At 32.6% G+C, this 22,265-nt stretch overlaps 1 protein-coding gene across 1 annotated transcript in view; it reads right to left on the reverse strand.

Moving 5' to 3' along the window:
• Positions 1 to 9,492: 9,492 nt before the first annotated feature.
• Positions 9,493 to 22,265, reverse strand: part of LOC140440092 (arrestin homolog) — a 729,008-nt gene continuing 716,235 nt past the window's right edge. Inside the window, exon 13 of the mRNA XM_072530366.1 lies at positions 9,493 to 12,177. The gene's annotated coding sequence lies outside the window, so the exon portion shown is untranslated. The remainder of the gene's footprint in view (positions 12,178 to 22,265) is intronic.

The raw sequence follows: 22,265 nt of genomic DNA on the forward strand, positions 1-22,265 counted from the left end.
CTACTCACTTCTAAAAAAGATATTTTACACAGATGGAAAGAATACTGTGGACGACTGATGATGGAGGAAAGCACAGACGCCCCATCACAACAAGAAGATGCCAGTTTTGTGACGGAACCTGACGTACTCAAAAGTGAAGTTGAAGCAGCAATTATGAGGCAAAAAAGTCAGAAAGCTGCAGGTCCAGATAACATACCTATTGAAATGATTTGGACCCTAGATGACGTTGAAGTGGATATATTACATCAAATTTGTCAAAGAGTATGGGAGACAGGTAAATGGCCTGAGGACTGGACACAATCACTATATATTGCCATACATAAAAAGGGAGCGAAAGATTTATGTAGCAACTATCGCACAATTGCTCTAATTGCGCATTGCAGTAAGATACTCTTACACATAATTCTCGAGAGGATAAAGCCCTTTTTACTACCTAACATTCCGGAGGAACAAGCAGGTTTCGTCCCCGGACGTGGTACTAGAGAACAAATTTTAAACGTACGGCGCAGATTGTAGAAAAATCCAGAGAACATCACAACATATTTGTGCTTCATAGATTATAGTAAAGCTTTCGATTTGGTCAACTGGAGTAAAATGTGACAGGTTTTGTCTGAAATGGGAGTGTCCAATCATCTGATACTGCTAATTAAAAGCCTATACAATAACAATTATGCCAGAGTTAGAATAAATGGGGAACTAACCGATAGTTTCAGAGTCACAAAAGGCGTGAGACAAGGCTGCATACTAAGCCCAATTCAATTTAACATCTATGGTGAATGGATAATGCGGAAAGCTACTGAGGACTGGAACGGTGGCATCACCATTGGCGGGAAGAAGATTTGCAACTTGAGATATGCGGATGATACTACTATCCTCGCTAGTTCTGAAGCTGAATTGATTCACCTGCTACAACGGATAGAAGACGTAAGCTTAACGATGGGCCTTAAAATAAACAGAGATAAAACGAGAATCATGATAATTGACAGAGCTAACAACAATCAAAATCATCTGGTCATGATAAACAATATCGCTATTGTAGATAAATTTGTGTATCTGGGCTCATTAATAACCAACAATGGAGGCTGTACTGAAGAAATAAAGCGGCGGTCAGCAATCGCAAAAAGCGCTATGGCAAAATTAACAAAAATTTGGAAAAGCCATGAAATAACTACCGATACAAAAATGAGACTAGTAAGAAGTCTAGTTTTTCCAGTTTTTACTTATGCATCGGAATGCTGGACCCTTACTAAGAAAGACAAAAAGAACATAGATGTATTTGAGATGTACTGCTGGACACGAATGCTGAGAATACCATGGGTGGCCCGAAGAACAAATGAATCCATACTGGACCAGCTAAATATAAACAAGAAAAGACTAAGAACACAAATATCAGAACAAATAATAAGCTATTTTGGACATGTGCTTAGATAGAGGTAGATCTCCCACACGATACACGGACCATATTGTTGCTACCATTGGCGCTCCATTGTCAGAATGTGCTAGAATGGCAGAAGATAGAAAAACGTGGAGGAACATTGGGAAATTTAGCTAATAGCTTCATGATATCACGATACCTGCATCAGGTTAACGACTAAGAAAAAGAAGAAGAAGATTCCGATTTCATGACCGAGATATATGTACTTTTCTGTAAATTCTACTACTTGATTTTGGATGGTAGGGTGTTCGCTGGGAACCAAATTCGTCATAAATTTGGTCTTACTGATGTTCATTTTTAGACCTATTGTTGAAAATACGTTTTCTAATTCGGCATTCTCTTATTGTATTCATTTTATAAATCATCCTGTATGATTTGAGACTGATCCTTCGTTTCTAGAAAAACAAAATTGACATTCTCAGCCAAGTTCAGCTTATTCGTATGATTTTTAGAGATTCAGTGCCATTTTCGACATTGACGATTGGAGTATGAAGATTTTATGCAGAATAAAAAAATAGTCAATTAAAAAGTTTATATTATTTACTTATTTTTATTATTTTGGCTCCATATATGTTCACCCGTTCACTCTTCCACGTAAAACGAAAAAATATTAATTGCAAAAATAATTAAAAATTCTAATGTTTACGGTAAATACACTTGTTATATTATTTACTAAATATAATTGAACGAACAGTTTTCCATTTAATTAAGTCAATAAAAATATGCGTTGGCTTTGAAATTTCAATATTTTACAAACAATTTATTTCAAAACTTTATAAACTTTATAAAATTTTTAATTTATACATATTTATTTATTAATTACGATTTGGTAGATGTTTGTCATTAGTTTAAATAATATGTAGTTGATCCGTATAGAAATTAGAATAAAAACCAGGCTGGCAATTTCAAACTGTAATTAGGGTAAATACATTGTGGTGGGAGATTCATTATATATATATATATATATATATATATATATATATATATATATATATATATATATATCAAATCATTCGCAGATATCTTGTAGAATTTATTCATAAATCTAACACAATATTTTTCGCCTCGACTTATATAACTTATGTGTTGTAGTACGTATCCCTAGTTGCATTAGACATACAAAAATTTAATGGGATAACTCTCGGAAGTTGACTGTATAATATATAAGTTAAAAAACTCGAACAGCGGTGTAAAAAAACTTGTAACTATTTTAAGTGGCGTACTTAACTTAAAAACCAAACAGTAGTTGGATTTACATTGAAAAGAGCATACTTAAAAGTATTAAATTATACGGCAATATGCCGATGTAATTGGATCACTAACCAGAAGTAAAATTTTTACATTCCAGCTTTCGTACGGAAGGTTGCCAAGTGACTTGAGATGTGGAAAATACTGTTGAATTATTATATTATTAATTACGTACGAAAGTTAGGATGTAGAAATTTTACTTCGAGTAGGGCTAACAGCCAGTGTAACCCAAAAAAGAAAGCCTATTAAGAATCGAACAAGCAGGGAAAACACTCATGAATATGAAAACATTTTTTATAAGATCAGACCTCAGTCTAGAGCTCAGAAGTCGAATGATCAGATGTTGAGTTTTCTCTGTTTTGCTGTATGGTTGTGAAAGTTGCATAATGGACTCTGAAACAGAAAAAAATGATAGGGAATTCCATAAGTACAAACCAAAGGTAGGTACTTCGGCGCATAAGTAAATAAAATAAATTACGCATGGTCAAAGAGAGGAAAATGCAATACTTGGGTCATGTGTTGAGAGGCAAAAGATATGAATTACTATAACTCATATTTGAAGATAAAGAGCAGGAAAAAAGATCAATTGGAAGATGCAAGAACACGTGGCTGAAAGACCTGAGGAGATAGTTTGACCGCTCATCAACAGAAATATTTCGTACAGCAGTTTCCACAGCTGCAATTGCCATTTAGATCACCACCCTTCGAAACGAGACGGAGCAATAAGAGAAAGAAGGATTTATGGTTCCCGGTTAGTGATCCAATTACATCGGCATATTGCCATATAATTTAATACTTTTAAGTGTGTTCTCTTCAATGACAATTCAACCACTGTTTGGTTTTGTGGTTAATTACGTAAGTACTTCAAATGTAAGTATTCTAAACCACATTTTTGCATTTAACGGACAAAGTTTCAATTTACGTTTTTATTAATTAAGTGAAATTACTTGCTTTTTAGGTTCACTGAAGATGGACTGATTAGTCCAAAAACGTTCTGAACTTTATAATATATTTAAAAATACCACTTTCAACAGAACCTTTTTACTTCGATGTTCGAGCTTTTAGTAGAATATTCCACATATAATATGAGCCGTAACTATAAAGCGCCAACGATCGGCATCTCTTTAGCATTTTCTTTTGAAAGCGGTAGCTCTGAAGATGTAAAAAAACCTAAAGCCGCAGCCTTTGTTCTCATTAGTTTAGAATTAGAGTTAGAGTAGAGTGTTGTTTTGCAAAAAATATTTAGAGTAACAATAGCGCAGACATAGGAAAAGTATGGCCCGCGAGCCAAATGAGGACTTTCGGGCTAGTTATTCCTACCAGCATTATGTTCTTTTTAGTAACCCCTGCTGTAATAATGGTTGTAATAAAGTTATGCTGGCTATAAAAACTGCACAAAAGCTATTGCTAGTTTCAAATGCAGTGGCAAGCAGTTCCGCGAAGTATTTTATCACGTGAGCAATAGAAACAGCTATGCAGTGATGTTGCAATAGTAAACAATTTGATAAAAATACTTTATATTTAAAACCGCAAAATATTGTATTACTTATATAAAAAATAAATAAAGTTTGCTTTAACAAAGCTTGTAATTGTAAAATATATATTCATTAGGCGCATACAAAAAAATTGATAAGAATTATTTACGAGAACTTCTAATCACTGGGCTTTGAAAAAAGTTTGTTATTCAGTCTTATTATGTTTTTCAGAATTATAAAGAAAGGTTTGAATATACGGATTAGAAACTGTTTATAGAATGAAGACGGTTAAGTGTAATACAAGTAAACATATTAGATTGACACTGGAATCCAAATGGATCGTTTACCAAATGTTAAAATACAGTGGTGTTAAAAAGTCCTGCATCACCTTACCAAATACAAAAAATAGAAGTTTAAGGCATTTACCTTAAATACTTTTTAACCATTTACTATCTACATCAAACAAGCACTTAAACACAATATTATAAAATGGAAACACAGCAAAAATTTTAATTAAAAAAAATGTAGTTCGGAAATTTTTTTATTCAATATTACAAAAATTAGGCTATTTACATCAAGACGATATTGTACATCACATTAAAGTAATTTAAACTAATTTTAATATTTAATTTGCCAGCCTTTGGTTTAAATAACTTAACTTTAATCACATCTTTTGGGCATGGAATTTATTAATTTTTGCAGTTCCTCCATGGAAATACATTGATGCCAAGCGTGGATTAGAGATTCGATTAATTTCGTTTTATTTGTGGGTTTGCTTTTGGAAATTATGTTTGATATCCTTTGCCACAAATTCTCGATAGGATTGAGGTCCGGGGATTGCGCTGGCTAGTCCATCCTATCAATTGCATTACTCTCCATCCAAGGTTTAACTAATTTTGCTTTATGGCAAGGAGCGTTATCATCCTGAAAAATAAATTTTTCTTCGCCAAACAGGTCTTTTCCACTACGCAGCATCTTATTCTGTAGTACCTCAATATATTTGGTAGCATTCATCATCCCAGAGACAACGTGTAGGCGACCAACTCCTCGAGCGGACATGCAACCCCATATCATAACGGAGGTTGGATGTTTAATTGTGGGAAGAACACATTTTGGAGAAAATTCTTCACCAGGAAATCTTCTGACCTAGGCATTTCCAGCATGATTATTAATATTGAAAGTGGATTCATCACTAAAGAGTATACTCTGCCACTGCTCTGCTGTCCAGATGCGATGTTTCTTGGCCCATTTCAAACGGTGCAATCTTTGCTTTTCTGAAAGCAGTGGTTTCTTCCGTGCCTTACATCCTCTAAGTCCAAAACTAAGTATTCTTTTTCTCACAGTGGAAGTGCACACGCTTACACCTGTAGATTCAGACCATAGCTGCGTCAATTGGGTGGAATTAAGGCTTCTGTCTGCCAGACTTGTTCTTTTTTAACGCAGCGTTATCCCGAACAGAAGTTTTCTTTGGTCGGCCACTACGCGGTCTGTCGTCGATTTTTCCTTTCAGCATACCTCTTAATGACTCTAATTACTGTAGATTGATTACAGTTTACTGCGGATGCTATTTCGCGACTAGATTTGTCGTTTTTATATTTAAAAATAATTTCAAAACGCTTTTCGTCCGATAATTTAGTTTGTTTGGACTGGGATGACATTTTGACCTTTTTATCAAAAATCAAAGAGCGAATAAATGTGTTAGGGTAACTACAGTGTTTATATAGTCAAAATATGTGGCAAATTTGTTATTGAGATTCAATTTAATAGTACTTTAACGACTTAATAATCACTTCATAATTCTCTCGGATTATCAGAAATCCCTTCAATCAGATTATTTTAATCTTTTCTGTAGAATTTTAAGCTAGTAGTAGTAGAATTAAAAAACATTAGTAAGTATACCGATAATGCTAATTACAAGCACAAACTTAAAATGAATTAGCGAAAATATACAAAAAACTTGTGTTAAACCTTAAAAACTATAAGACGCTTAGGTGATGCAGGACTTTTTGACACCACTGTACATACAGCTTTCTGAAGATAACTGAATCAATTTTAAACAACATGTAAGCGAAGCTACTGGAGTATCTGTAAGCAAAGTAAATATATTTACTGTCACAGACTTGAGAAACTATGACAAACAGTTTATTAGGTACAATTTGACATTTTCTTAAGATAAAAGGTTGTCGTGTATCATTTTGCTGAATCTTTTGCAGAAATGCTTAAAGAGGCGTACGGTGAACTGGAAGTGTAAGTTATCTTTACAAGATTGTAAAAGATTTGGAATATCGTGCTCTATATATTATGTATCACTTATAGAAGTGAAGTTAGGTCAATTGTATAATTATACTGATGAAACCTATGAACATACAGGATACAATACGCGGAACAGATGGTCAGATGATAGTGGTAAATGATTGTTTAAAAACATTTCAAAATAAACTATACTGGTTATCACGGTGGTAGGCAAAGAGGTTTCATATTAAATGTTAATTTGATTTTTACATCAGAACCAAGTCGGGATTTCCAGATGCCTCTAAAAAGAAAGTTCTGCACAACCGGGAGAAAGAGGATCAAAGGTTAAGGTGGCTTGGTTCGTTGCGGGAAAATACGGATTCCCAGTTTAGATCTTGAAGGAATCAGGTCGAATTCAATGAGTCAAGCCTACTTCGCCGGTATGGTCGATGTTGGGGTGTTTAAATTACCTTTGGTGATCAAGTGTATCTTTGTCAGTTTTTGTGATTTAATGTTAAGAAATCTCTGACTGAATTAATTTTTATATTACCCACAATAATACCCCGTTTTTGGATATTCTTTTTTCCCATTCAGGTTTAATTTTCGTTACAATGTAATTACGAAGAGTAGTACGAAATACAAAATATACATACGAACATACGAAATACATACGAAAAATAAAGTACTAAGGATTGATTTAAATGTCTGCTTTATCTTCTATTCATTTAAGTTATTTTAGTAATGTTACAATAAATATTAACGGTTTTAAAGATAAAAATTCTTTATCAATGAGTTATAGCAGATATTATTATATGTGTAGTTGCAAAATATACAAAAATGTTGCCAAGCATCTAACATTATTTTCTTCCTACCTTTCTTCAATAATGTCACCCATAGTAAATTATTAGTATTTTTTGGAACGCCACTGTTTTGTTACGTTAGGCATTACTCTTCCGAGAAATTCTTTCCCATGCCACAGAACAGAAAACAATCGTTATTTGTTCTGTGTCCCTGCATTTGAAACCAGTTGTACTACGCTACCAGTAGAACATACAGTATTCAGTGACTCCAGTGACAGCACCTAAACTATATTATAGGGGTAACTAATAGACACATAATTTTCATAAAAATTATCAATGTATATAATTACGTTTAAGTTACTTGGCTTAAGTTTGTTTATGTTACTAAAACAAAAAAAGGCGATTGTGCATATCTGAAAGTAAACCCTACAAGATATAATAAATTTAAACATATTTTATGAATTGGTATGTTAATAACCCTTATACTATATGATACAAATATATTACAAATTATATATAAATATTTACATTCATAGTACTACAGTCCAGCCTTTGCGTCATACCTTACAATAACCCATTAACAATAAGGACATTAAAATATTTTAAATGAACTTATTTTTACTTCAATAGCGTTTTATCAACATGCATTATAATAAAGTCCATTTTGTGATAAGCAATAATGTTACACGAACACAATTACACATTTTCCTAATGACTATTTTGGGGAATTTATAATATCACTTTAAAAAGACTACACCCATTTTTATGAAAATCAAATCTTGATCTGTCTTAACCCTTTCGCTACGGGCCAAGTATCGGTTGAGCGTTGCTCATATACGGCGCCGGGAAAAGTTTGCACTTCGCGATCTAGGCGGCCACTCAGTAGTTTACATTCTTTATATTGAAGTCGTTGAATCGTTTTCCGTTTGTCGGCAATTTGTTTATATTCGTTTTATCGAAGTAGTTGAATTTTTTTTCGTAAAACTTCAAAAAAACGGTATTCAGAAAGTACAGCGCTAGGGTGAGTGATGTGCTGCCGTGTATGTACCGCATCAGTATGGTGTATTTGTGGATTGTAACGTACATGAACGATACTAGTAAGCAAGATGGGCAATGTAGAACGTACTATTACGATTATAGCTCTTCAAAGATGTAAATACTTAAAAATGTACGGTGACAGAACCTGAACGATGGGGATTAATTTGCATAATAGTACGGCGCTCGCTCATCAAAGCTGTAAATGAAAATCGTACTTTTACGGCAACAATATCGAAAGGATAAAGTTGTACGAACCAGCTGTACTAATAGAATAGGGAACTAACGATTTTTCAATGACACTTGTTGATACATGTATCTAACAACTGCTGATAAATTTGGTACCAACAATATCCATGGGTGTCCAAAAAATCATCAAAATTAAAGACACCAATAATAAGGAAAAAAAGGACAAATGAGGCGGTGGCTAGTATAAGGACCTATAAGCCCTTCTTCCGAAGAACATAAAATTGAACTCTTTATGTTATGTTTTGTCAGGCTGCCAATTTTTTCTACGATATTATGGTTTTTGACGTTGATACAATACTTTTTAAATGAAGTGTTGGCACAATTGAGAATGATTTGTGCCTCTAAATCAACTCTTGGTGAATTTTTAAAAATGTAATTGAGGTTATGTTATATTTTAAACCGTAAGGCGGTGTCAAAATGTGCCAGAAAGAAAATTGTTCAGAAAGACCATTGGAAAGAAAATGTGGCAAAATCTAAGACGCAGAGTAGACAGGGGTATGAGTCAAAATTTACGGAAAAAACTTACAGAGTAAGGTATTTTTTGTTGTACGTAAGTGTAAAAAAATGTTTTGTAAAATTAACTTCACAAGATCAAAAGCGTTTGTTTGACCATTTTTATGATAATGGTTAAAAAAAGGTTCTAGCAGGTTATATGGCATTAGAAGAGCCTTCAGAAAAATATAGAAAGATAATAAGAAAGAAAAAATCCCAAAATTTGCAGACAATATCACTGGAAATACAAACTTTAAACTTCTGGTTGTGATGTGCCCGTGTGCCGTTCATTTTTTGTTGACTTAGTCAACAGGAGCTTCCCTCCTACTTGAAGCGTGTAAGAATATTACAGAAAAATATTGTTAAGAAAACTCCACTTAATGAAAAACGTGGAAAACACGAAAACCAAAGAAAAAATTCAGATGATCTTTATTCTATGGCTTTAGAACATTTAAAATCTATTCCACATAAACCAAGTCATTACATACATGCAAAAACAAACATATTGTACTTTGACAATCCAGAACTAAAGATTAAGAACATTTTGGAGCAGTTTCAGAAGTTGTTTAAAGACACTACTGGGAATAAATTTACCATGAAATACAAGACCTATTTCAAGTTTTTCAGAGAAACTAATGTTACCTTCAAAAACCGAAGACTGACACATGTGACTATTGTCGTGAGTGGAAATTAAACTAGAAAAGAACCGGAATGATGCATGCCGTGTTGATTACAAGCTCCATAAAAAGAGACTCGAGGCATATTTCAAGATAAAAAAATGATTACTTGAGAAAGACAACATATAATAGTGGCATTCTTGTCCTGAAATTTGATAACGCACAAAATCTACCGTTGCCAAAGCTCAGCATAACAAAACAGTTCTATAAGAGACTTTTATGGATGTACGTATTCAATATACACGTGCATAATGCTGGATTATCATATAATTATTCCTTCATAGAATCTCAATGTAAAAAGGGAGCAAGAAGTGTTGCTTCATTCATCTTTGACTGTATTCACAATAAATTAGCAGATTATCCTAATACCAAGCATATTATTCTTTTATCAGATGCAGCTAGAGGCTTAAATAAAAATCAGACTTTGTTGCGATTTTGTTCTTGGATATCAAAACTGTACAGAGTCGAAATGACACATATTTATTCTGTTCGTGGACACTACTTTAGTCAGTACAGTGCAGACAAATTCCTTCTCCTTTCTGCCGCAAACATGACTCCTCCATAATATATGACTGGAATGCAGTACTTTATCCTTATTTTTTAAACAAGTCTGTGAAGATTGTGGGTTTAAAATACAACAGTATCACGTGCTAAAGTATAAACCTTGTTGGTCACTGGCTGCTTCTAAAACCCACTTTGAAATGTATACCCCTTTTAAATATGCAAAGACGTTGCCACTTGACTTTACTCTTACAACTTTGCCTCAGGTTTCTATAAATCAGTTTAAAATAAAAGACGCGAGAGACTTGTTTTAGTACTTAAGAGAAGAAAAAGTTAGAAACTTCTACAAACTTTTATTTCAAGAAAGCACACCGGCTGAAAAGGACAATGAGTAGTGCTGATAACTCAGATAGTGAGGAAATTTAGCATAGGATTAGCTGTAGGATACTATACAACAGTAAAAAGTTATAGGCCTTTATTCTGCAGAAGACGTTTTAATCTGCCAAATGTGTTCTCCAGAAGAAGGACTTATGTAAACTTGTTTTAATATTCTTCATTTGAAAAGAAAAAAAAGACATTTTTTATAAAAGTGCTCTCTATTATTTTATTAATGAATCGATTATTCTTAAAACTAAAATAGTTACACAATGCAAGCGTTGGTGAGACTTCTACAAAACCTTGTATAGTTCGCAAGACCAGCATAATGAATAAACAAAAGAAAACGTCAAAAAAAAAATTAAAAAACGTGGGATCAGAGGTACTACCAAATATAGAGGGATTCAAAATAGACAAAATAGAAAAAGCTTTAAAAAAGCTCAGATAATGAAGCTCCAGAAAACGACGGTATAATTGCCAAGCTCTTGAACACAAGCAAGACAGTAACAATCCCTATATTAAAGGACCTATTTAATAGATGGCTCCATAATAGCAAAATCTCCAAAGACTAGAATAAGAGTCTAGTAGAACTATACCACAAAAAAGGGGAAAAATGTGACCTAAAGAATTATAGATCTACATCGTTTCTTAGTCAAGTACACAAACTGTTTATGAGAATTATTAACAATCATTTGACTTACAAAATGAATAATTACCAACTGGTTTTCGCAAAAGATATAATACGTCAGACCATCTGCTGACAAAAAAGACTGATAGAGAAGGCAAATGAATGCCAACTACTTGTATTTCTTGCCTTCATAGACTATAAAAAGCCATTTGATAGTATCGAGATCTGGGCTATAGAATAAGCTATTAATAATTGTAGCAAATCTCTGACGACTGGACTGTTAGTGTAGACCTTCTAATTTATTTCTGATTAAATCACTTTATTTAATGATTTACTGGTCTGCATTTTCAGCTAGCTGTTACGAAGAATAGAGATAAAATTGTTATTGAAATAAAAATAAGTATTTTTTGTTTTATAAGAAATGTACAATTTCAGTCAGAAATTATCTATAAATAATTGATATTTGGCCTTACATATCGATATGCAGGTCATTATTGTAGATAGCTATATTAATAGTATTTGTTAAAAATATCTGTGTGTTCGAAAAAATAGACCTGTACATTCTTATTATTTATTTAAGAAAACATTGCAGCCTCACTTTTTAAGTGAAGTAAAAAATGTAAATTTTTTTGATTATTAGTTTTAATACACCTTTTCGATTTAATTGCTGTATTTATTGACTGATATACAGTAATTACCTATTATTCTTAATTTTATTACTATTATTATAATGTATAAATCGTTATGAAGTGCGCCTATTCAAACAACACCAAGCCCTATGAAAACTAAAACCTTTATGGATTTCCGAATCTTCTTTTTCAGTTTGGCTTTCTTTCGCAATTTTTTCAATTTCTTTAGCTTCTTCGGCGGTTTCTTCTTCTTGTTTAACGGTCATTATTTCGTCTAAATTTTCTTCCTTAATGGATTTGGTCCCTACTTTCTTTGATTGTTTAGTTGTTTTGACGTCGTCGTGCAATTGTTGTGATGATGATGTTGTTAAAGGTGATAGTTTATTAATTTCTACTACAACCTGAAAAAACACACATTTTAAAATTTGTAGAAATTGAGTCACTATTAATTTTGTTAAAAACTAGGGAAACTGAAAGATTGACCACACGTTTAATATAATTTTTTAGGAATGTTCATGAACAAAAGTTAAAAAAATAAAAGTAAAACTAACACTAAAAGTAAAATTTAGTGCTTTATGTACTAGTGCACTAACCATTTAAAAAATTTAATAATTTTTATTATTTTACGTTAATATTTTGGTTAGATTGACAAAAATAGTACATAAAGTAAGAGTATAGTAAAAGAAATAATACATAACCAGCACTGAAAAATGCATCAACTACTTTGGATACATTGAAGACATGTTAAAATCTTTCCAAATAGGCTAAATTTGTAGTTTATTATGAGAAATTTAACATTATCATATTAGACAATACGGTCTGGAGATCACTATAAACAAAACCAAATTTGTAATAGAAAATAGTGTCATCAAAATCTTATGGTAATAAACATTTTTGTTCAGAATTACCTATATTTATAGTACAGGGTGGTCCTCAAGTAATGGTACAAAAAAATGCAGTAGATTCTACACTAAAATATTACGATTTAAGCCAACTTTCTTTAATAAAATATTAATATTAAGAATGGTAGAGGGTGGAAACAGAAATTTAAAATTTTATTTTTCGCTAATACTTTTGTTTGTGAACATTTATGTATACAAATTTATACCTGGGTGCTTCTAATTATGAGAAATGATAATTTGATGCAGACTTTAATGTACCTGATAGAGGGCGCCACATATGCCATATATGTGATATACATGTGAGCCTAACTTTTTTGCTCTTTAATTTAGCGCTGTCAAAAAATATAAAAGATACATTATTTCAACAAAAAAAGCTATACAAGTTAATAATTTTAAATCTTGACAGTTTTCGAGATAATCGCATTTTACGAGTACAAATTAGCCGCATAGGTAATTATGATTTAACGCTATTACTCCATGGAACGAAGGAAAAATTGACAATAATGTCAATACTTCTCAATTTTCGTATGAAATACCTTTAAATTAATAGAGAATTTGATAGATCTCAAATATATAAACACGCATGGGATAATGAACATAGGGTACAATGGAATGATTCAAATATAGTCCCAAAAGAAACGGATGGTAAAAAGAGAAAAATCAAAGAAGCGGCTCTAATTATGCTTAATAAGACCAATTGTGTCGCAAATTCCTCGGCAGAATGTAGTAGGATCTGGTTACCCATATTAAAAGAGGAAGTTATTAAAAGGAAAATACCATTTTTAGTAAGTCAGTAACATATAGAAGATACATCATTTATGTTTTTTAATTAACACACATATTAAATCAGAATTTGGTGTTTATTGAAAGTAAACTAAATGTACGACCAAATACTTACCATGTCGGGATAGTATTTTGGAGGTTTTTTTCCTGGTTTTTCGCTCATAATGTACTGTAGAGTAACTAACACGAGAATTTTACTGTCATCATGGCATGTGTTTATCTTTTTAAAGACGAATTACATGCTATGATCTTTTCTGATGGATATTCTTAAGTTAAAGTTGATTTCATGTAATCGAATGAACTACCTTATAAGTAAAGTCGTCCCAGGAGCGCAACTCAACAATATTGGCAATATTATTTTAAACTCGTCTACTTTAAAATGTATAATGTATGTCTGAATTGTCAATATAAATGAGTAAGATAAAATTAAATTATTGGAAGAATTGTTCACCAAGTAACAAAAAAACCAAATTTGTTTAATTTACTAATGTTTCTATTTGGAGAACGATTTCCGAAGTGGAAATTGAAACGTCAATAAACGTACTTAAACCTTAAATTGTGGCTTATTCTCATTTAAGTAGTAATTACTCTAAAATGTCACAAAAAAACTAGCTTCAGAACAAACATTTTACGTTTTATATTAAATTAAACTCATAATCAAAACATTTTATTTACAAACCAAATTAAAAAATAGTTAAACTAAATAACATTAAAAATTTTTGTCAAAGTAAGTATTTGATATGTCCACCATTTTCTTTAATGCATTTATCAATACGTTCCATAAAAGATCGTCTCATTTTAAAAAGCATCATTGGTTGAAAAGAAACTGCTGCAGCATTTATGTCTTCCCAAAATTGGTTGCGAATGATTATGGGATTCTTGTAGACACGTTATTTCAATGCGCCTTACACACCAAAATAGAGCGGATTAAATTCTGAGCTACGTACTGGCCAATAAAAATGACTACCACGGCCAAACCATTGCTCTCGTATAATGTGATAATGCAAGTAACTCGAATGGCCCTAAAAAAGATTACCAATTATTTTACACCATACTTTAATCTTAAAATTTATTTTGGAAATGCCTTCTATCGATAAAAGAGTGGTCAAGATTTTGACTGTTTTGGATATCATTTGCAAATCTGCAGCATAGTAGCAGCTTCAAGGTAAATCTGCTAGTTTGATTTTGCACAGGTGCAAAATGGTAAGGGTGAAAATGCTCACGGTACAGGATTTTTAAGACGAAAGTTTTGCTGATTCCTAACGCTGAAGATAAATGTCGTGTACCTACTTGAGAATGATCGTCAACGCGAATTACTTCATCTTCTTGATCAGGCGTAATGATTTTCGGTTGGTCTTAGTTTCCACGTTTAGGACGAAATAAAATACTTTCGTCTAAATTCCGAAATAAATATTTCAAGGTTGGTGATTACGTTGCAGCCTGTTTGGGTGTCTTTTTAAAAATTTCCTTTTCGCTGCACGCCAATTAAAGTGTTGCTGAAAATAAATAGCAATCATATCTCTCATATCCATATTAGAAAAATTATTGTACCTTGGAATTTTCTGCTTTTTCCTTAATAAACCAACATAAACTATATACTACAAAAATCAAAGATCGAAACAAGACTTATTTTTAGTTATCAGAAGCATTCGTGACAATCAGCTGACTATGTTACAATTTTCCGTAGTGCATTGGGCTTGTCTAATGATGACATCAAAACTGGCTTCAAAATAAAGATGGTAGGTGCAGTAGCTGGTAATGTAGACTAGCGCGAAGTCTAACTTAATACTATGTTTTCTATATTTTTAAATTTAATTAATATTTTTAAAATTTAATAAAGTAATTTTAAACAAATTATATTATATCAAAATAATTCAATTAATTAATATATTTGCTAGTAGCGCCACCTGCTAACATATCAACAAAGCATACGTTGTCTACTTCTGACAGAGTCGTCAAAGTCAGACTAAAAATTAAATTGATTATAAATTTAAGATTACACACAATATACAAAATAAATAAGATGTTTAAAAATAAAATTTGATTATAGTTTGAAAGGAATTATTTACAACTAACGTTAAGAATTTATGATGACTATAAAGAAATTAATGAAGAGTAATAAATCGATGTGAAGACCGTTATTTCGTGACGCTACTTGTGATGCCGTCTCGTGGCGCTTTTTCCGTGACGCTCACTTTAGCATTTTACTATAGTGTAATACAACGCCAGTATAGAAACTCATAAAAACGATAAATGAAGGTTCCAGGAAATTGTAAACATGATGACGGCCAACGTCTGACTACGGACACGGCACCTAAAGAAAAATATAGAAGCGAAGCTTCTATCTTCTTTAGCAAAATGCATAATAAAGCATTTTGTGATGTTACGTTACCATCTTTAAGTTGCTGTTATAAGATTTAACTAATAATTATGCTTGTCCACAGGTATTCAGTACTTTACCGGACGAATATCACAACCAAGAATTATTATGCAGCTGATTTATAAAATGTGACTATCTCGGAATCTGTTGAGTTTTGAAGTTATTAACAAGTATACTTTTTTTGTGGCCTAACTTGAAGAGCAAAAAAGTTAAGCGCAAATTTATGCCACAAATGTGGCATATGTGCCGCCCTCTATCACCTACATCAGACTGTGCCTCAAATTATAATTTTTCATACCAAAGAGCACCCAGTTGTAAATTTTTATACATAAATGTTTACAAACATAAAAGTTACAGCGAAAAATAAAATTTTAAATTTCCATTTGAACACTTTGTATCTTTCTTAATATCAACATTTTATTAAAGCAAATTGGCTTAAATCACAATATTTTAAAGTGTAGTCAACTGTTTCTTTTTGTACAATTACTTAAGGACCACCCGTATATAGCTATATTGCTTGTTTGAATTATTTTTTTCTAGGGAGTGCAAATTCTTGGTAAATGTTTTTTTTGTATGTCATCTCTACGGCGTTGTAACGTCCTATATAATTATTTTTATAATTATATTTTTATGACGGGGGAGATTTGTTTTCAATCCAGAGCTTCTACATATGTCGCTCTGACGAGACCAAAGAAGGTCGATATACGTATTAGCGGATGAGCGGATGAGCGAAACCACAGCAGTTATTTCGTTTTCTCGAAAGTTACATCTTTGGATTTAATGTGTTTTGCTTTTAAGTCTTATATGTTTGTCTTCTGCATTATTAAGTATACAAATGTTTATGGGACCTACAGTTTAGAGAAGCTGTTTTTTAGATATTATATATACTTTGTGGTTTTTCAATGCCTTAGAAGTCATGACTCTGGCAATACTGTTTGGTTTTATAGTCGGAATCTAACCCACATTTTTGACACTCCTGAAGGATACACTTATCAATCTTGGCCATCAAACTGCATACCGATTCGTACACTTCCACCTTATTCCATGTACGAGTATATATCCAAATCTAACAATTTTTTATACATGCCGATTTACTGGCATAAATAAAAAAAATCTTTTTTTATAAATACCCAAACTTAAAATAACATTGGCCACTAGTATAATATAATCAACTAATGTAATTCAGCATAAAAGAAAATATAAACAGCTCTAAAGGATGTGCGATTTAAAACTTTTTGTAGACTTGCCCTTTTTGATTCTGTGTTTACAAAGGACCAGTTTTTGTTCCGATTGTAAACATACTCTAAAAGGATAAGACACGGAGAGAAATAGAGATTTGAGCTCCTTACGACGTGACTCCCCATAAAAATTTTCATATAAGTACTTAAGTCTTTAAAATAAAAATTTTATGATAATACGGTCCTCCAAAAATATTAACAAATACGCTAAAACATTTTCGAATCGAGCACTAAAAATTTTAACATTTTTATACGTACCGTTCGCGTCATAAAAAACTGGTACAACTATTATAACCGAAAATCGTGTTTTTCAAGTTGTGCAAGTTGATCTTGTCACATATGTCATTTTAATTTCTAGGGCAACGTTGCCAGTTCAAGGAAATATTGTATCAAATCAGCTAAAAGGAGGGCTGTGCAACAGAATTACAGTAGATGCATTCCAATGTTCCCTGTGCCAATACACTACGTTTAAAGATCCTTTAAACATTTTAGGCATTAACGCAACCCTTTCTCTGATTATTAAATTTATTTAACCATTTTTGAACGTTCTTTTTTATTTAGATTTAGTGCAATTCCGTTATCGTTGATGGCAGCAACAAATTGATTCACGAACAAATCTAAACACAGGTTTACATTGGGAAAAAAAGTGTACCAGTTTTATATGACGGGAACTGTACATACATACATACATTTTAATCAGAATATTTTCTTATATTTTTAGACCTTAATCGCGTAAGTCGCGATCTTCTTATTTTAATACTTAATCAGAAAAATAAATATAAATTAATACTTTTTACCATAAGAATAAGGATGATCTAAAATTAAAATTTTTAATAAATGTGTGGTCTTTTTCTAATACAATGTATAAAACAGTATTTTATACATACATTTACACGTCCGAAACGTTTTAACGACCCTCTTGGTGAAAAATACATGCCCGGTAAAAACCAAAATGATGTAAAAGGTGCGTGAATGTGAATACAGAACGACAAAATGGGATTATACGATTTTGTTCGGCTAAACTTAATGGTGTTATCTGGATTTTCTTATGTGTGCTTCTTCCTGTGCGGTTGTTTTAAACGGGATTTAAGGATTCAAACCGTTTGTGATATGTTGCGATTTAAAATAAAATCATCAAAGATAATTTGGTTACTCTATCTTAGAAGTAAGTGGTATACAGTTTTACTTAACAAATCGGCACAAAGATAAAAAAATTAGTACCTCTAGCAGTTTACTTCGTTGACGATCTTAGAAATCCTTCTTTTAATCTCATATTTGTCCGTCTATCGATATCTTTGTGCGATACCTCGTAAAGGGAAAGATACCGTCGTGAAACTTGATACAGTGGATTTACTGTAGTTAATCTTAGTGGGTTAATCTGTAACGATATATTTTTGCCTACTACATGGGATATTATTATAAGGGGTAGAAGATTGGGGATAGAAATTACTGGGGGTGAAGATAGGGCAAGCAAAATAATCGTTACTTGTGCGAACGGCACTCAGGATTTGTTAGGAGAGCTGGGGTCGTGGATAAGTAAATGACAAAGGGGTCGGATTGGGGCTACTACAAAAATATGAAACAAAAGGTCATGAATCTCTTGGGACAAACAAAACAAAAAGAAACAGGAAACACCTCTAGTAATTTTAAAAAGGGCGCCACTTCGAGGTGCCTAATTATAACCATTACAACGGCTAGTTGTAACTATCGAAATAATTATTAGAAATGCAAAACATATCTTTTTCAAATGAAACTCAAAAAAGGGTTAGTTAAAAAAAATAAACAAAATGTTAAGAAAAAAATTTAACATTTATTGTGTCTTACCACAAACAGTTACAAAATAGACAATGCAAAAATACTATATGAATAGTTACAATTAAAAAAATACAGAAAAAACTTACATGTCATCCGTTTACAAACTCCAGGAGTTGGAGATACTACATAAACTTACAAAATTGCATGGAGGTTAACCTTTTTTTTTTTTTAAACAAAACAAATCAATTTCAAAAATACTAAAACGAGCTGTCATATAATTAACAATAAATGTAAAACAACAATTAAAATGACAGCTTAAGTTATAACCTAAAATTTACAATTTAAAAAAAAAAAAAAAACAAAAATTTAAATTGTTACGAAAGCAATTATTGTTATAAAAAAATGTTTGTCTTGACTTAAGAAAACAAACAAACACTAAAAAGTTACCTAAGTTTTACAAAAATTACACTTCAGCTGTAAACTGGACTTCTTAAAAACTCAACAATGGCTGGGAATCTCTGACACACGAACAAAAAGGAAATTGGGTCACTGGAACACAAACCTTGGAAACTAAACTGGACTTGGCTTCTTAAAAACAGGAATAGGTACAACTGGATACAATGGCAACATTTCAAAACTCACTTAAAACTGTAACTGAACCATTAAACGGCTACTATATTTTACATCATCATCATCGGTGCTACAGCTCTAGTTGAGCCTTGACCTTCCCCAGTCTATTTCGCCAGTCGTTTCTGTTCATCGCCAACCGTTGCCAATTTGCCGCGCCGATTTTCCTTGCGTCCTCGTCCACACCGTCCCTCCATCTCAGTCGTGGTCTGCCTCTACTCCTATTTCCCACTGGGACCGATAATAGAGTTCGTCTGGGTGGGTAATTTTCATTTGCTCTTGACACATGTCCAGCCCATCTAAGCCTACCTATTTTTATGAAGGATATTACATCTCTACCATTTACTATTTTTTTATACTTCTCGTACAATTCGAAATTATATCGCCTTCTCCAAATACCATTCTCACAGAATGCGCCCATTATTCTTCTTAGTATCTTCCTTTCGAAGACGAGCAGAAGATTTGCATCTGTTTTGGAGATGGTCCATGTTTCTGACCCATATGTCAGCACTGGTAGGATGAGTGTTCTATATATTATTAGTTTGGTTTTCTGGCTTAAATTTCTGTTTTTTAGCTGCTTGCTTAGTCCAAAATAACATTTGTTTGCTAGCAGTACCCTCCGTTTTACTTCTTCAGATTGGTCATTATCGTTTGTTATGAGAGAACCCAAATATGTAAACTTATTTACTACCTCAAAATTATATTGGTCTATACTGAAGTTTTCTTCGGCGTTTCTAGCTCTATCTCTGTTATTTGGAATAGATGCTAACATTTTGGTTTTTTCCTCGTTTATTTTAAGGCCCATATTTTGTGCGGCTGTCAAGAAGGTGGAAGTCATCTCTTTAAGTCCTCGTGTAGTACGTGCGATCAAATCCAGATCGTCAGCGTAAGCCATAATCTGCGTTGATTTATTAAAGATTGTTCCCCTATTGTGTAACTCGGCATCTCTTATAGTCTTTTCTAACGCTATATTAAAGAGAAGGCACGCCAGCGCGTCTCCCTGCCGTAACCCTGCATATGTTTCAAACGCTTGTGACATATCGCCTTGTATTTGCACTCTGCAGATCACTTTACTCATAGTTGTTTTTACGAGCCTTATTAATTTATGGGGAATGTTAAGTTCATTCATGGCTTCGTATAATTTACCTCTTAGGACGCTATCATACGCTGACTTAAAGTCCACAAAGAGATGGAACGTGTCAATATTAAATTCATTGGTTTTTTCTAAGATTTGACGTAGCACAAAAATCTGGTCAATTGTTGACCGACCTGGCCTAAAACCGCTTTGATACTCACCAAGGATTTCTTCCACGTACGTACTTAAACGGCTGTACAGGGTGTTGGAGAATATTTTGTACATTGTATTCAGAAGAGTTATACCCCTATAATTTTTACATTCCAACAAATCTCCCTTTTTGTGCAGTGGACATATGATTCCAGTGCACCATTCCTCTGGCATTTGTTCTTCTTCCCAGACTTTGACTATTATGTTGTGAATTTGGTGCATAATGCTGCTAATATTTTACATATTCTTCATAAAAAAAGACGAACAACGAGGAACATTTCAAATTTGACGTAAAATTTGGACATAACGCTGAAGACCACCGCTCTTCACCGCGGCTCCAACGAAAGTGACGAAATTATCTTTAAAAATTGATCGCATAAGTTGGAATAAACAAACGATGGTTGAAACGCAAATCATTTATTAGAAAACGCAATATCAAGCAGTTCGAATAAAACATTAAATGAAATAACGAGGAAGTAACATCTGTAAAATATAAACAAACCTAAAATGGTTTATATTAATTCGAGCCGACCTAAGAAGGAATTGAAAATACTTTTTGCGTATTTTAACTTGTAAGATAGGAACTGAGAAACATTAAAATTATTCTTCGATTTTTCAAACATATATATGGGGATTTCAATTTATCACATATACGAGGGGATTCCAATAAATTTACAAATGCTACAAATCTTAATGAATTAATCCGAAGAATCAGCGCACAAGCCGGATTTCGTTCACGCCCACTTCCACTTTAAACCTTATTCTGGCTTACTGTTAGAAGCGTAACTACTTGTCAGACAATTGTCCACGTAGAGATGTAATTGTTTGCTTCTTGTGTCTATATTTGCAAAGTGACTGGTGATTTGGATAATGTCTGCCATCGTGGAAAATAAAAAGTGTGGATCGGTAATATCAGCACAATGTCGCGAAATAATATCTAATGTATTTAAATATTTTGATAAAACAAAAAAAGAAGGAGTTATTTAGAAGATATCAAACGGCAAACTTCAGCAAGCAACAGGTAAAAATATTAGGTAGTTTATTTATAACGAAACGTAGTTTTCAATATTTTTATATTGAATATGTTTACATTAAGTTTGTTAAAATTGTTCTATGTATATAAAAACCAGATTACTAAAAAAAACAAACAGATAAACATTTTGTAAAATAAGAATAAGAAATTCTTGGTAACTTTAACTTGGTTTACAGTATTTGGAAATTATATGAAAAGCTTGACTTGGTGTCAAAGAGACAGAAAAAAAGTAATAATAAATGCAAATAGATAGATATAGATCGGTTTCAAACGTTCTCCTACGTCTTCGGATACCCAGTTGCCACTCCTCTCCATTCATCCATAAGTATTCTTCTCGGTCTCTGTCTTTCATTTCTCTATTGATGCATTCTCTCCAACTAAGGCGGGGTCTTCCTCTTTTTTTTTCTACCGTGAGGGTTCCACATTAAGACTTCTTTTGGGAGACGTTATTCAGACATTCTCTGTACATGACCATACCATTTGAGT

The sequence above is a fragment of the Diabrotica undecimpunctata genome, chromosome 4, assembly GCF_040954645.1.
Source record: "Diabrotica undecimpunctata isolate CICGRU chromosome 4, icDiaUnde3, whole genome shotgun sequence".
In the NCBI taxonomy this organism is placed as follows: domain Eukaryota; kingdom Metazoa; phylum Arthropoda; class Insecta; order Coleoptera; family Chrysomelidae; genus Diabrotica; species Diabrotica undecimpunctata.